Below are 17,428 nucleotides of genomic sequence, written 5' to 3' on the forward strand. Positions count from 1 at the left end.
AGCACTGAAATACTGGAACTCTTCACTGAAACAGTTCTGGCAGCTACTGATTCATCATCATGCCTGGAAGGAGATGCCATAGAGCTATTTGGGGAAAGGGAGTTGATGGCATTCTTTATCATCTGGAGAGTTTATGCTCCTGCATTTTTTCAACATGGCACTCATGTCAAATGCAAAGCTAACAAGGACTGATCCCTATTCTATATTCTACAGATGTCACTGCTGAATTTAGTTCCTGCTGACTCTGGAGAAGAGCAATTACTGTGATGCTTGATTCCAGACACACACTTGATATCTTCAGGTAACAGGTATGGACAGAGAGAATCTTTATCCCCTTTACTCTCCAGTAGGCTGATGTGCAGTATCTTGTGTTTTCTGCCCTAAAACATTTGAATTAATTTCTACCCAAAGATCCTTTCTTAACATTTGGATTTTAAAAAATAAATGAGACATTAAATTGCAAGTAATGGTAAATTCGACAACCAAAGCTGAATGAATATTTGAAAATATCTTCCATTAATTTCTGTTCAAATTTTTACGTGAATTTGCTTCAGTATTGTTTCCTTCTATCATGTGTTTGCTTTCTACAAACATTCTTCTGGCCAAGCTTCACCAGTAGTCTTACAGCCAAGGTAAGCCAAGTTTCCAGCAGTGGAAGGTTAGTTCAATAATCCACTGCACCTTGTAGACTCAATGGTAGGAAATTTCCATTCACACATATTAAGAGAGTAGTGGGATGAGCTATTAACCACAGAAGTTTATAGTCATGACAATATAAGTGGACTAAACCATGGTGCTTCAGTAGTTTATTATCTGGCATTGCTGTATAGCTGTATGGAGCTGCTTCCAAGACTTCTATGGAAACTTGTTTAGAACATATGAATGTGTCTATTAGACTTACTTTGATGATTAGTCTAGATTTTCTTGCATTGCCTTTAATAGTGTACAATTCAAGTAAATAAACTTTACCAGTAATTTTTTTTAAGCACACTTAAAAAAAGGTTTGTTGTTTACAATAAATGAAAATGTAAAAGATCCATTTTGATTCCTACTTTCTAATGCTGGGAAATCTAAGCTCTTCTCATCTACAGTGTTCTAGCCATAACATGCTTTACTAGAAGTGTTCCATTTTCCAATCTACTTTTATTTATGACTCTCTTATTGAAAAGAAAAAGGCTCCAATAGGAAGTCATATAGGATGGAAACAGAATTAAGGAAGTCTAAGTAAGAAAAGAGAACAACATAATTTAAATTCATTTAGCTTAGAAGACAAACATAGATAAAAGCACAATAAACAGGAGACTAATATTGCTGGCACATGGAGTCAGACAAGATACTTGGCTGATTGCCCTAGCAGCTATTAACTTCAGCTAAGGAGTTCTGTGCAATTGTGAATATGTACAGAAATCTGAGTCCAAGTCCTAAAAAAGAAGATGGTACAACTGAGAGCTACTGAAAACAGTGTAGGACTATGAATTTTAAGAGTCAAAATATCAATCCATCTGGTTAGAGAGTTTTCAGTCTTTTAAATAAATAAGTACTTAAAGCTATGCATATATTTAAGTACTTTGCTGAATTGGAGGCTATATTAGAAAATAATTTTCACCTTGAAAATACCTTCATTTGGAAACATATGGTGCATTGTAAGTGTTATGTTACCAAATATTTTAAATTATTAAGACCCATTGCCCTAAACTGCTTTCTTTTTAAATGTCTTGTGAGAATCAAATAGGGGTCACCAGTGACAGTAAAGCAGGCAGTAATAAGCATATTTAAGACAAGAAAGGAGGCTACAACCAAAATATTAAATCAGTATAGAAGTCTTAAACATACACATTAAGGCCCATCTACATTTCTAAATGGGTATTAAAACATGCTTATTTAACATTACGGGGGAGCACACTGACCGTGTACAACAGAGAGGAAGTTTCCTGAGCAATAAGCCAGTGTCACCACAAAGAAGAGGTGGGTGTTTCACAATACCTGAATCAAGACACATGATTGAGCAAAGTCCTGAACTCTGAACAAAATGTTATGGTGGTTCTTTCATAAGTTTACAACTGAATGTTGACTTAATACAGCTTTGAAACTTTACTATGCAGAAGAAAAATGCTGCTTTTAACCATCTTAATTTAAATGAAACAAGCACAAGCACACACAGTTTCTTTACCTTGTCAAATCTTTTTTTAAACTTTCCCTTTATTTTTTTAGTAGTTTATATTTAACACAGTACAGCACTGTGCTGTATTTGCGGGTTTTTTGGGTCTCTGCTGCTGCCTGATTGTGTACTTCTGATTCCAAATGAGGTGTGTGGTTGACCGGTCAGTTCGTAACTCTGGTATTAGTAACTCTGAGGTTCTACCGTAACTATTATCAAGTCAATGTTCACTCTGGAGATATGCCAACATTTCCCAGAAGAGGAAGTAAAAGGTAGGATTAATAATAATAATCCAAATACTTGGATTTATACAAACACTATTCCTCTTCAAACCAGTTTAGAAATATTAATTTATTAGTCCTTACAATACAGCTGAGGTAGTTGAATACTGGTACATGTTATTATCTGCATTAGTGATTGGGAAGCTGAGGCAGAGAGGCCAAACAGAACCAGAGACGGGAAGACAATTGGCTTCTGGTCCTTCAATCAAAACACAAGATTGAGCCAGATCTTCAGATGATGTTAATCTGTGTAGCTGCAATGACTTCACTGGAACTGTGAAGATTTATATTACCTGAGGATCCAGCTCCATGTCTCAGTGTCACAAATGTAGGGGTGTGTGTGTGTGTGTGGTGTGTGAGTGTGTGTGAGTGAGAGAGACTGTGAATTGGTCTGAAATGCTGCAGGGGGAGGCGGGAGGGAGGTATGGCAAGTAGCTGCCAGGACATTGTGGGCTGCCAAGACCAGAAGATGCATGAAACAACTGGAATATGAATGATTGGTAATTACCCACCAAAGTATCATATTTGGTACCTGAGTTTCTCAGGAAGGATGGGATTCACCTCTCTGATTGGGAAGTGGATATTTCTAGCTAATGTTAGGAAGGGAACTGTTAACTATCTGGGAACCTGGCTCAAGTTAGAGGAGAGGCAACCAAGCTAATGGCTGGCACCTTTTTGTAGCAGAAGTCCAATGCAAGTACTCATTCTATAGAGGGTCCAATTCCCTGATAAACTGGAATTGGGAGTGGGCTTAGAGGAAGGTATCCCCCAATGCAGCTGGGAAAGGGGCTGGAGCTCCTAATGTCTGCCACTGTTCTTCATAAATAAAAATCTCTAGCAGGAACTAGTAAGTAATATTCTTCTGCAGACAATTCCAGGAAGACTGCCTTCTTTCAAAATTAGAGAAACGAGGTGGATGAGGTAAAATCTCATATTGGACCAACTTTTGTTGACGAGAGAGACAAACTTTCAAGCTTACAAAGAGCTCTTCTTCAGAAGACCTGAAATCTTATCCACAGAAGTTGGTTCAGTGAAAGATATTACCTCACCTACCAGCCTCTCTCTAATATCCTGGGACCAACACGTCTACAAAACTGCATTCTTTCAAAATGATTGTCATTTCCTATTCTCAAGGGAACTGAAGCCACCGTCCCCCTGAGCAGAGATGCCCTCTCAAAAATCTACCACCATCTTATTAGTCCTAGTAGGAGTGCAGTTATAGTACCCTCAACTAAGATGGTGGCCCCTGATAGGGTAGAGAGTCATATAATTAGGGCTGATTGAAAATGTTGTCAAAACTGTTTTTGAATAGAAAATTGGGTTTTCAATTAAATAAACTTTTCTGCAAAAAAGTCTTTTCTGCAGAATATTTTTGGGTTTTCTACAAAAACACTTTGGCTGAAAACCATTTTTTTTTTTCATTTCTTCCATGAAAAGTCAATTTTCTTCTGAAAATGTCAACAAAGTGAATTTTTTGAATTTTCAAGGGTGGGGAGGAGGAATAGGGAAATCCTATATTCCAACTAGCTCTACAAATAATGCGTGTTTGGGGATAATTACATCATCCTTGTAATCTTTTTATACTTTATATGAATAATTTATATTCTTAGCCTTAACTCCAGTTTAACATAATTTTTTATCTCAAAATAGGTCAAATAAATTGTTTCTGAAAATGTCAACAAGTAACCCAGGAGAAACACTAAATATCTTAAATGTACATCAATAGTAAATAAAAAATCATTGTGTTCATATTAAACATAGTAAATTCTTTACCTTATTCCCTGTTGGCATAAATTTAAAAATAATTTGTAGTATCTTACATAGGGCCTGACCCCTCCATGTTTATTCACACAAATTGTACATTGAGGTCAATAGGAGTTTTGTTTATGGTCTTCAGGACTGTGTTTGAGGATGAGTCCTCTGCCATAGTCCTATATAAAAAATGTATACACAGCAATCAGTAGAATAAGCTACTGTAATTTAACTATTGCCTTTGCTTTTGTTTTTCTCTTTTCCTTCACTCCATTTATATTTTCCTTCACAAACTGTACATTTTTCTTATTTAAAAATTTGCCATCAGGCAGTTTTTCTATTTAATATGGTATTTTAAATTTTCAATTTTTCCTCTGTTCCTTCTTTTATCTTTACTTTCTCTTAAAGGAGCCACTTTCCCCACTTCTAGGGCTTCAGAAGCACGAGGATTAATTCCGTGATTTCCAAGACAAAAGGTCCAAAGCAGAGGGGATGTTTGTGGTGAGACAAAGTAGTTGCAAGCTTCTGCCTGCAGCAGGAAGATGAAGTGGGTTAGCACCACCCAAAAATGCAAGCTGAAGAATACCTATAGAACCCCCAACACAGCTTAAAGCTGCCCAGCCCTGGTGCAAAGAATGATAATTTGCACCAACATGTTTTAAATGTATGCCGATACTATAGGATAAGGTTTATTTGTTAATTAAATGAATGGCTTGATAAATTTTTAAACAGGAATATTAGATGCCAACTTTAATAATTCCTTGAAAGGTAGCAAAGGAAAAGGAACAGTTTTTAAAATAAAGCATGCACTCCTAGAAGATAAAGTGTAAGATTCACGGATTTTATCTTTAGTCTGGTGCATTCCGTTTTTTTTGTTCCTCTCCACTTTTAAATCGAAGACTTTGGTCATTAACACTGTGAGTCATAGTAACATGTTATGATCTGAGCTGGCATTTATAACAAAATACAGCTTCTAGCCTTGGACTCCTCTCCTACAGGTCACTTGTCCTAGTGAGGGAGAGTGTAGTTGCTCCCTAGAGAAAGGAGAGCCACCCATTAACTCAGCTCACACCTTGGGAAAGGCTACCAATTTCAGAGTTTCTATTCGTACAACATCTTCAGTTCTGCCCTCTAAGCAGGGTCAATGTTATAACAGCCAAAAGAGAGAGGCTTCAGCTGTGAGTGAGTGCCTAGAGAAACAGTGCAACTTACTCTGTCAGAGATGAATGTAACTTGTAGACAGGCTGGATCATTTTGGTGCTCATTTCTGAAAATACCTATATGGTGATTTGTTTTGTAGATCATTGATTTAAGTGTCAGGCAGATAAAAAGCATCATTTCTATGATACCTTTGTCATTACTCTGACAAGGATTGCTTTCAAGTTAAAGACCAATAAAAATACCAACTTTTGACACTCCCAGAAGAGCCATATCATTTTTTCTTTTTCTTTTGTTTTCTTGTTGTCAGTGAAAGGACAGTATAGACAAATTATGGTGTCAAACTTGTTAATAGAGTGACACGTCACTCTCTTCTTTTTGTAAATTGTCTTAATTGATTTGTAAAGCATCCTACAAATTAGTTAGGAAATATGTACATGGAAGTGAAACCCTCTGAAAACCCAGCATCAGCACTTTCTAGGCCTACAAGGCCAAATTCATTCCTGACATTACATCATTGATGTCACAGAGTTACAGCAGAGAATAATCTGAACCATAAAAACTAATACATTTAGTTTTTAACAAAGATGCTTGTGTATGTTGTTTGTTCAGGCTGCAAGCGAGCAGTGAATATGTAGATTCTGAAGATTTAATTTCTACGGCCAAACAAAAATCTGTTGGCCATGGTCACGCTCAAGCTCAAATATTCTGTTTTAATCCATTCTTCTATCCCTCCTATTTCCTCTCCTCTACTTTTTTTCTTTCTTACAGCTTACTAGATCTTCAACCCCGGATGTTAGTGTTAAAATAGTACATCTAATAATACTTTCCACTTCTATAGCACCTTGTAGCTGAGGATTTCAAAGCACTTTACAAATATTAACTGAATTAATCATCACCCAGTCAAGGAGGTTGGTATTATTAACCTCTTTTTACAAATGGGTAAATTGAGAGACAGGACCAAACAGGATGTATGTATAAGAACCAGGTACAGAACTTACATTTCCTGACTCCCACTTCTATGCTTTAACCACTAAGCCATCCTTTTCCCCAATCAACACATTATTACTATGATTAAAGGATACAGTTTAACATTCTTATCTTATAGGAGACTGTTAATATGCATTGCCGATTTTTCATACTAAAAGCCTTCCAATTTGCTATATCTTCCTCACTGTGGTATATTAGGACTGAGGCAGATGGAGAATATGTTGATGGTGATCATATAGTGCAAAATCCCCAGGATAGTTCAGCTGTACTTTTAAGCCAACAATGCAGGTTAATATGTAGTAAGTGAATTGAAAGAAAGAGACAAAAGATTAGAGATGAAGAGAAAAAAGACTGTGATAAAATAACCAAGCAGGAAAGATAAAGGAGGTTACAAAAGTGAGGATGAGAGAAGATTTTTTTAAAGCTGGAAATATACAAGCACAAGACTGAATTGCGTAGTGTGATGACAATTCATGAATAACAATTGAATGTAGTTTGGTACCTTGCATGCAGAGTCCTCTAAATCATTATAGTGGTTCCTGCTAGTTTGGAATATAGGTAAGAAATTTATTTACTGTCAGGAAACATGCAGACACTGCTGTCATCCCATGAATTTACAACATACAATGATGAAAGAATAAACATTTTCCTTAGATTTCAGTGCCATGACATTGTATAAATTATAGATAAAATACTTAGTATTGACAGTATATATCAGCTTTATCCAAAAATCTTAAAACCTTTTACACATATTAATTTGTTAGGACCAAGATACAAATACATGTTAAAGCCTGAAGGAACTATTCTAATAATCTAATGTGACCTCTTGTACAACACAGACCATAGTTTCACCTACTGATTTCTTTCTGCATCTGGCCCAAAAACTTGTGTTTGAACTACAACATATCTTTTAGAAAGAAATATACTGATAAACAGTAAGTCAATGGAAGAGTCAGGTATCTTAGGATTCATGAATCCCAGCCCTTACTATATACACATCCTAAAACTCCAAATTCCATATTTTTGATGGTTTTACAATTTGGATCTGATACATTTATTTATGACCACATGATGTATTTGTTTCTGAATGCGAATTGTCACAAAATTTGCAGAAACAATGAAAATATTTAACAGCCACAGCCATTTGGCTACACGTTTGTATAACACACCAAAGAAAAAGAAAAATCTTTGGAAAAAGAGCCAGAGTACAATAAACTGACGAAAAGAGCCAGTGCCAAAGTATATCACACTGATGAATTCTCAAGTTCTGTTTATACAAAGTGGCCTAGAATCTCAGCATTATCAAAGTGAACATTCTTTTGCTAGGTATGTTGTTTGTCTTCTATTTGTAAATTGAAGGATATACTTCTGTGATATGTTGGTTTGCCTTAATAATTTAAGGAGTCTTTTTATTGATCCTACTATTGTAGAGACTGAGGGAGCCTGTGTATAGTGGTCTAGAAGTTGAATGAATAAATTATTATTATTGAATAAAGATAATGTAAAATCACTATAGATCATATAATCAAGGCAAGATAGGAGTATGAGATGTCACTTAAGGGCTTAATACTGCAATCCTAATTCAGGTACATCTCATAGACTTCAATAGGATTTTTGCCTAGGGGCTGCAGAATTAGGCCCCAAATTATACAAATATATGGTAATATATAAAGTGTGTGTGTGTGTGTGTGTGTGTGTGTGTGTGTGTGTGTATAATGTTTATGTATTCATAATTATATATTAGTAAACATTTCAAAATTCAGTAATACTCTGAAACAGCCTCTAATTTAAATTATCTTTCATTTTGCTGAATAGTTATTAAACATGTAGAGGGATAAAAATTAGAGCAAAGTCAAGACAGAGAAATAATAGGATAGACAAAAGTGCAAATTAATAGTGTTGTTATATGCATATTAACCAATGAAAGCTTGGCAAGAAACTCTTGACTTGCCAGTGAAGAATAATAATTATGTACAGGGGGGCACAGAGCTCTAGAGCAGTGATATTGTGCAGGATGTTATTCCAAAGTAAACCCATCTGTTCTTGTTTGTGTGTGTGCAGGATTCTCTTTTAAGACTTTGGTGCCATAGAACAACTGCTAGTTTTTAGTCACCTTCTGCACTAATGGTTCTGTCTTCTGGGGATTAAATTGATTTTTCACATTTTAGCATCTGAAGGCCCAGAGTATGCCCTATTGCCTCAGAGTGTGTGGTGGCACCAGCAGCAGGGGTTGTCAAGGCAAACGCTTTTAGGAGAGTAGTAGCAGTGACGGAAATACACAAAGAGTTGTAAGGTTCAGTGAAACCACAAAAGTTCTGATTCTTATTTTAACAATTGAAGAGCACAGTCTGATGTGGATTTAATGGATCGATAAAGACACATCCCCTTGATTAGCTAAGATCCTGCTCTCATTAACGTTCTTTAAGGAAAAGATATTGACTTGTTATGCTGCTCCAAGCAAGGTTTCCAGAGTTTGTTGCTCAACTCCCCTTGTGCTGAATTAATTCATATAAATTCCCTGGATTATATTTAAAAGAAAAGGATTTTGGGGAAGAGCTGAAGGTAAGGAGTATTGGGTGGAATGGGAAGGGAGTTTTGCTGTTGAGCTTACTGGATGGAACGTGAACTTTTCTTTTTGTATTGTGCTGCTGAGTGATGTTTTTATTGACTGCAACTTTAACTGCTCTCAGGCTGTCAAGCACTTTTGCATAGGCATTAAAAAAAAACCCTGATAGACTAAATAAATAATAAAGAAAATAATAATAGAAATCTCCCTGGTCTGGCTGACTTTCTCTCTCCCACTTCTCTGAACTCAAGATTTCTTAATGCTAAAGAGAAGTGTCTCAGACATCCTTTTTGTACCATTTGTTCAACATGACCTTACCTTTGTCTAGGACCCTCTCCCCAATCAGAAGAGGTCCATGTCTAAAGTCTATCACTTGTAAAGACGTTGTAAAGAGGATACTCCTTACATAATTGAACTGAACAGCAGGTAGGCTATGACTGCTGAGAAACACAAAATCATTCAAGAATAAGAAAACAAAACTAGTTGTTGCTTAGGGGGCAGGAATTGCTGGTCTCCTGATTACAGGTTGCCCTTTATTCTGAGTGGAAGTTAGAAGATCTCTGTTTAAGAGCTGTCCTCTTTGGCCAGAAGTCTTGGCAGATGGGTTTAGACTGAGCCCCAGATGAACCCTGGCAATCTGTACTTATACATTTAATTGTCCTGTTCCATCACCAAGTTAGTAAATTTGGGAGACAATACTACCTCTGCATAATTGAAAGCCATTTAGCTTGAGAATTTTCCTAGCAAGAAATAAATGCCATTAGCTACTGATCAATGGCATGAGAGCCAAGCTATTCATTGCCAATGCCAACATGCCGTAAGATTACCCCACCAAATTCCTGGGACAATTTCTACGTTTGAGGTCTTACTTTTTGGGGGGCAGAGAGTCAGTGAAGAGAAATCTTAATCAGCTTGTGGAGAGTTTGCTTCTTTCTATATGTGCTGCAGTAACATATCAAACCATACCAGCACGGTCGGAAGGTCAGAAGCACCATAAATCTGTTCATTTGCTTTTAACATCTTCTAGCAACCCTTGCCCCAATGCTCTGAAAGCGGAAATGTAGTAGTACTTTCCCTTCAGAAGTGGGATTCCTGGTCCTGGTTCCCACCTTCCAATTGTCCTGGGCCTCCTTATATGTGGAGTGGACAGCTAACCAGATGGCCCAACACAAAATCAGGCCATGATTGGCTGGCAGGAGCATGAGCCCCTGCAGTCTTCTCGATGCAGCCCTAGAAGAGTGCTCTAGCTCCCCCCACTTTGGATTCACAGTGGGACAGGCTATTGGTGATTCCTTCTGTTTTTTAAATCAGTTTAAAAGAAAATAAATGACCATTAATACAATTCATTATAAATTACAATGATTGGTTAATAAAATGTCAAACAAGCCATTTAACAAGTTAATAATAATTTTCAGAGCACACACAGTGAGGTAGAATTTTACATATACTTCCTATCTGAGAAATAGGGGAGCACCTCACAAGGTAGGCATTAAATGTTAGGATTATGGGAGTGACAAACTGGGCATGATGGCAGCATACTACTGGGATTACGGGCTTGTGTCAAGTACCTGGAATTTTCCCCCTAATCTTACCTCCTTTCCCTTGCAAGTGTGATGAGGACATTTTTAGCACCTACAGAACTATTTGTACATACCACTGTTTTCCTATACCGTTGGCATAAATTCTGCCATTAGTTCTGTCTGTATTTGTGTCCTGATTCTGCATAACAGAAGTCAATGGGAATGTTGCCATTTACTTAAATGGGAACAGGAGTAAGCTGTTATATCACTGCATTGAGTGGAAGCCAGTTCAGAATCTGGACGTTTTATTTTATTTTCAGTATCTATTTAATTCACCTTTACAACAGAACTGCTGCTTACTGAGCACCCCTCCTGGCCAAGGGGGTCTCTGCAGGCCTCCTCCCTCTGCTTTCCCCCTCTTCAGGACCCTTTAAGAACTCGGAAGCTTTCTCTGGTTAACAGTATTCCCCCCACCCTCTCCTCCGAGGGGTAGTTTAATACCAGAATCAGTTTACTACAACTCATAGACCCAAACTAAACCCCATTTAACTTTCACATTTTCTCTCACCCCCAGGGTTCTTTTTCCATCACCATCTGATCACCCAGCTCTCCCTCGCTAGGGCTCTGCCAATCAGTCTCAGACAGTCAGGGTATCCCTGCCCCTCAACACTCAGGAGCCTCCGGCTTGCTGGGCTTTAGCATCCAAATTGTGTTGTGCATGCATTGCCTGATTCCCCCCAGGTGGGACTCATTCAATAATCAGGGTTGGCTTAGCCCCAGACTCTCCAGCAGGGCAAGCTACCCTGTTACAGGGCCTTTAAATATAAAAAAAACAGTTAGTTTACAATGTGGATTAAACACCTGAAAAATAATTTTAAAAGGAACTTCTTTAGCTAAATGATCACAAGAACCATCTAAACCTACCCCAGGATACCATTCTTCATTTGTGCCTCTCTTAATTGAAAATAAGTAGGCTGCACCAATTTAAACCAACTCCAGTACTGATAAAAATTTACATTACAGAATGAACCGACTTTCAGCACTGGTAGATTTACGTTATGAACTGCTGAGAAAAGTTAGGTTTGTGTTAGAAACACCAACGCTTATAATTACGGCAGTGCAAAGGGTTCTGCTTTTATAATACATATGATTGCAAAGGTAACATTAAGAAATATTCAAACACTAATTCACACTTGCTATCAAATAAGTTTCTGTAGTTTTATAGACCACATTCTCCATTATTGCTTTGTAACAGGGACTTGATACATTTTTAAAGAAACATACAGAAACATTTCTATAATAGAGTTTAGACAATATATAAATATATAACCTGGCAGCTAATGTTCATTGATACCTAAAATTGTGATTCAGTTGGTGTATTTTTCTTCCATCCTGTGGCTCTCAAAAGACATTCAGTTTCATCCCATGTTGCTGTGATTAAATCAACTTACTCTCGAGGTTTTTAATTCTTTGCCAAGATAAATTTCCTTTGTCCACTATGGCCTACATAATGAAGAGTGATGCTAGGATGTCACTTTGCCAACAGGTTTATATTCTGCTGCCTCACATATTTTCTATTGATGAATCCCTTTAGGTCCTTATGGATTCTGGCTTCTAAGTATGATCAGTGAAAAAAGGCTTCAGCTAGAAAAGTGCAAGAAATATGTTGCAGCATGTCCCAGTAACAGAAGGAAGAAGAACATGGTTAGATTGCAGGGTTGGTTCCCCCCTCCTCTCTAATCCCTCCTGATTAGTTAGGGAGACCTGTTCAATACATGATTCAGAACAAAATACACTCTTGCCTCATGTGTTTCAGCTTCTGGGCAAAATAGATCAGTCACATGCATCTCTAGATTGGATGTGATATATAAACATGCCATGGGTTGTAGATGCCTATTCCTTAACCAAAGTAGTTACTAACATATAACACATTAGTCACATTCCATGTACAAGTTTTCATAAATACTGTAATAGATTCAGGCAACAAATGTGAAACAAGTTCCTTCTAAAATAAGTAAAAGGATAATCTATTGCAAGAGAACAACTTTATGTAGATGCGTGCACACACTTTATTAAACTGGAGATTTGGCTGAGTTGTAATACTGAGATCCAGGTCCAAAATTTCAGAGGTGTTGGAGCTTTGCGAGTCCTCCAGGAACTGGGACAGCTCATCCTGTGGCACAGCAGTGGAGTGGTCCACAGCCTCAACTCTGCTCAGCACCGGAGTGGTCCACAGCCTTAACTGAGCCCAGGAATTCCTGGTCATCCTCCAGCTGGCCCCATCAATATCCCCGCAGCCTTCAAGCAGAGGTGTGTTGCCACTCTCTCAGCTGAGACAGAAACCTGGTGCAGCACCATCTACACCACAGGATCTGCCTCACTTCCTGACAGAAGTGAATGGTAGAGAGAGCACAGCAACCCTGGTGAAGCAGAGAAGGGGAACACAAATATTATCTCCTGAGATCACCCCTCAAGGAAGGGAAGACGACAGCCCCAGGGTGCAGTAGCAGGAGAGAGGGCAGTAGTGGGATTAGGTTCCTTGGTCAGCCACCAGCTGTGGCACCTCTTCATCAGGCACAAGGGCAAAATGCACGGGAAGGGGTCTCTCTCTAATGCTGGGCTCGGGCAACAAGATAGAGACTGTGCCCTGAGCCTCAAGAGGGACAGACATCTGGAAAGAGTAGGGGCCACCTCAGAAGTAAGAGCAGGGTCTGAGTGTGGGCCAGCAGGGGTGGGCTCATGGGGTAAGGGCAATGTGATCAGGACAAGGGGAAGCAGGATGAGGCAACAGAAGGACAGGTAGTCTCCCCCCTGTGATGGGCCCATTCCTGACATTGTTGTGACCCCTTCCTCCATGGACCCCATCCAATGCCTACTAGCAGTGTCTGGCTGGGCGCAACAAGGGGGCCACCCCTGCCACCCAAGCAGGGCTGTCAGATGGCACAGAAGAAGGAATGGGGGTGTTGGGGACATCTGGCATCCCTCCTTGCCAGGGCAAAGGACTGTCCCTTTGTACATGACCTGAAGTCATTTAGAGGAAGCACCAAGCCTCTCCTGATGAGTAGTAGATCCAGTAAAGGGAGCTTTGTTAGGGCCCTCTCCAAGAAGGGGGTCTCCAAGCTCCCCTACCACTCACTGTTGCTGTGGAGTGGTGACTTGCCTGCAGAAGGAAAGCATTTTATGGAAGGTGAGGTCCTTACAGGCCAGTGGGAGAGAGCAGACCATAGAGACCAATTTCCCCAAGGTGGACTGGGGGAGCAGAAGGCCAATGTTGGAGAGGAAAGGTGCGATAGAGGTAAGTTCCTCTCATACACCCAGGTCCTCCAAAGATTTGAGGAGGACAAAGAAGCCTCCACTGAGATGCCCTTTTCCATTGCCTCCTGGTGCCTCCTCAAGTGCCATGAAGAAGACAACTTTCCTGTATAGCTTGGAGGCTGTCTCAGTAACTGAGGGCCCCATCACCCATGCCAATGTCTGCATATAGTTTTCAACTTGGGGTAATGCTGCTGCCAGGAGCCAGTGGACACTGTGCCACTTGGGCAGGAGGCAATGGATGCTGTGCCTCCTGGGCAGGGTGGGGAAGAGGCCCAGTGTCTGTAGGTGGAAGACGAGGAGGCAGCGGCAGTGGTGGACAGAGCAGATGGTGATGGGACAGCCGGGGGTAGGGTGGGACTGAGGGTCCCTGGGAGTACACCCTAGGGTCTGAAGGATGGGCACCCCCAGAGCTGGTGGAAGGGATGGCAGAAGGAGGGGGAACTGCGGCCAATGGCAGGGCCATGGCAGTAGCAATGGCCGCCGTGGAAGGAGCCTTCCAGGTGTGGTTCTTGCCCTTTTTCCTGCCCTGGCCCTTTCTGCTGACTGAGGTGGCTCCTTTGGTGGTGGTAGGAGACTTAGGAGCAGAGTCCCAGTCTGTGACTGCTGCCATTGCCCCAGTGCAGGTGCTGATGGTCCTGGCAGAGGTAGATGGGGGAGAAAGCTGAGATGGTGCTACAATGGTGGCTGGGGATCCCCCTCCCTCAGCCTCACTCCCTTCCCCCCCCCCCCCAGACAAAGCTGCTAGGGCAGAATTTTTTCCTGTGGGTAGGTTGTCATCCACCATTGAGGTCAGTTGATGGAAACAACCACCAGAAGGAAAGGGTGTAGAAGATAAAGGAAGGTGGGGATGGGGGATGGTAAAATGAGCTAATTACTCCTCCCCAGTAGACTGTGTGGGGGGAAGGAGGGAGGGCACAGTCAGAAAATGTAGGGATAGAACAAAATAGGGGCAAAAGGTATTGGTGTTTAGAGATCGGCTCCTCTGGCTGCACTGGGAATGAGGGACAGATAGGAGTGGTGTTGGGGTGCAGTGCGTGGGGGATCAAACAAAAGTGGGGGAAATCACAAGCACAGGGAGTGTGCAGGTGCATGGGGAAAGGAAGACCAGGTAGGCAGGGGAGTCAGGGAACAAACAATGAGGTGGAAAACCTGGGTGGGGCATGGAAAGTAGGTGACAAAATATAGGAAAGAACTGGACATGAGGGGGCCGTACAAGATGGGAGAGGGGAAGGGCAGGAACCTGCAAGTGAGAGGGAGGTCAGTAAATTGCAAGGGGGAAGGGGACCACATAAGACGGGAGGCAGCAAACCATGAGAGGGAGCAGTAAACTGCAAAGGGGGCTGGGGAGGAACCACTTGAGACAGGAGGAGTGAACAGCAAGGGGGAGGGTGACCATGTGAGACTGGGGGAGGAAACTGTGTGGGCAGATCCCCACAAGATGATGGGAGCAGCAAACTGTCAGGGGAATCCATGCTAGATGAATGGGGGAGCAGCAAACTGCCAGTGGGCAAGGGACCACATGAGATGGGGAATAGCAAACCATGAGGAGTGGGCTGGCAAGGGAGGAGGAGAAGGAGAAGGAGGCCCACCAGCCCAATGCAAACTGAGAGGAGGAGGGGAGGAAAGTCCGAAGGGGAGTGTGCACCCATGTGCGCTTGGTGTAGAGTAACTACTACAGCAATCCCCAGGTGGGTGTGTGAAGACAGGCAGGCCAGCAGCAGGCGTGGTCATGGGATGGATGGTGTGAGGGGAAAGCTCCACACTACTTCCCCTTTCCCTCTCCCGAGCAGCAGAAGCCAGGCAGAGCAGCAACAGTTAGCAGCAGTAATAGGATGTCCCACCCAGAAAGTCACCGGTGGAGAGGGAATGAATATTAAAGGAACTGGCACATGAAATTGCAAGCTCAATAGCAAGGATTTTTAATGAATCTGTAAACTTGGGTGGTCATACCCTATGACTGGAAAAGTGTGAATGTAGCATCTATATTAAAGAAAGGAAAAAAGAGTGATGCAGGAAACTACACACCTGTTAGATTGACCTCCATTGTATGTGAGGTCTTAGGACAAATTTTGAAAGAGAGAGTAATTAAAGATCTAGGATATAGATGTAAATGGTACTTGGGATAAAATATAACCTGGTTTAACACAAGGTAAATCATGCCAGAGCAACCTAATCTCTCTCTCTCTGAGGAAATAACCAATTTTCTAGACAAAGGAAATGCAGATCTAATCTACCTAGATTTCAGTAAAGCATTTGATATAGTTCCACAGGGCAAATTATTAGTTAAATTGGAGACAATGGGGTGTAGAATGAGAACCAAAAGGTAAGTAAGGAATAAGGACCTCAAGACTTGGCCTGTTAAGATCAAATGCCCTCTCTCAGAGGAGACGGGGGCTGAAGTGGGGGAAATCTCTGTGAGGGTCTCCTCATGGAGATTTATTGGCATTTGTCCCCTCCAACCTGAGAAACAGGCTCCCCAGGTATGCAGATCAGTATAGGTCATGGGGGATCAGCCTCTAATGTGCCCCTGCTAGACCCTTACTCCCTGGGAGTGTGACTTCAAGGAACCGCACTGCCAGAGTTTCCAAAGTTGATGATTGCCTCAGGAACCCCACGACCTGGGGCTTTGTTATCTTTCCACCCTGATCTCTGCATGGTAGGGGGAGGATAATGTACATTCCCCCCCTTAGCCCTGATCTGGCACTGCCTATTTCTTCCAGCAGCCCACTACTTATCCTCCCACTGTTTGGGTCCTCAGACCTGCAGAATGCCCTCTGCTGGGATGAGTGAGAGGGCTAGGTTTTTGTGCAGGCACCTGAACCCACCCAACCAAACAGCAGAGGTTCGATGCACACCTGAAAGGTCCCCCCTCTGAATGTGTATCCGACTGACACAATTGAACTCACACTCACTCTCAGACATTGCTTAGGCAAATTCCCACTGACTTTGTGAAAGTTTGCTTGAGTAAGGGATGACGATTTGGCCCTAGATAATTATTTATTATTGTAATTACTTTAGGAAAACTAATAAAATTCTGTGACAATAAAAATAAAAAGTATTCATTTAAAAACTTTAATCTTTATTTTATACTACAATATTCAAATCAGCTCATTGAAATTCTAGTTCTAGGAAAAAACCATTAAAGTTAATAGGCTACAGTATGTGATAAACAAAGATTTCCTGCGATTCATATAAAGCATTATTTCTGTAATTTTCTGCAGTGATAAACTTCAGCTTTCTTTATATATACACACACTATTGGATCTATAGCCAACAGCACGCTGGTAAATTCTTTTTCAGAAGATGGAGTACTTCAACAGCTCTTTTTCTGTGGGGCAGGGGGGTGGCGTGATAGGAGACAGTTTCTTCTGAATCCGTTCTTTTGTCTTCAGTGTAGCTTTTGCAGTGGACTGCACATCTGACACAGAGACTGGATCATAGCAAACGTAAACAGTAAAACATGTGCAATGAATGATAATATTTCAAGATATTGCCCCTAATATAAAAACAGAGTTTGTTACCCAATTGATGCACTGATAAATGTTCATGAATGTCACATTTCTTTTGGGTATCATGCCCACAGTCCAGGGTCGCTTTTGGAGTTCATGCAAAATGTTGTTTTTAAAAAAAAGTTTTCTATATTTCCCTTTTAAAAATATTATAGAACAAATAATCCACATATTCAAAA

The 17,428-nt window shown here is 40.7% G+C and overlaps 1 long non-coding RNA gene across 1 annotated transcript in view; it reads left to right on the forward strand.

Moving 5' to 3' along the window:
• The first annotated feature begins 211 nt into the window (after positions 1-211).
• The window catches only part of LOC137155620 (uncharacterized), a 102,436-nt gene continuing 85,219 nt past the window's right edge, over positions 212-17,428 (forward strand). Inside the window, exon 1 of the long non-coding RNA XR_010920584.1 lies at positions 212-308. This is a non-coding gene — a long non-coding RNA (uncharacterized lncRNA). The remainder of the gene's footprint in view (positions 309-17,428) is intronic.

This window comes from Emydura macquarii, unplaced genomic scaffold (assembly GCF_026122565.2).
Source record: "Emydura macquarii macquarii isolate MOO-44397 ecotype Brisbane River unplaced genomic scaffold, CSIRO-AGI_Emac_v2 contig_1363, whole genome shotgun sequence".
Lineage (NCBI taxonomy): Eukaryota > Metazoa > Chordata > Testudines > Chelidae > Emydura > Emydura macquarii.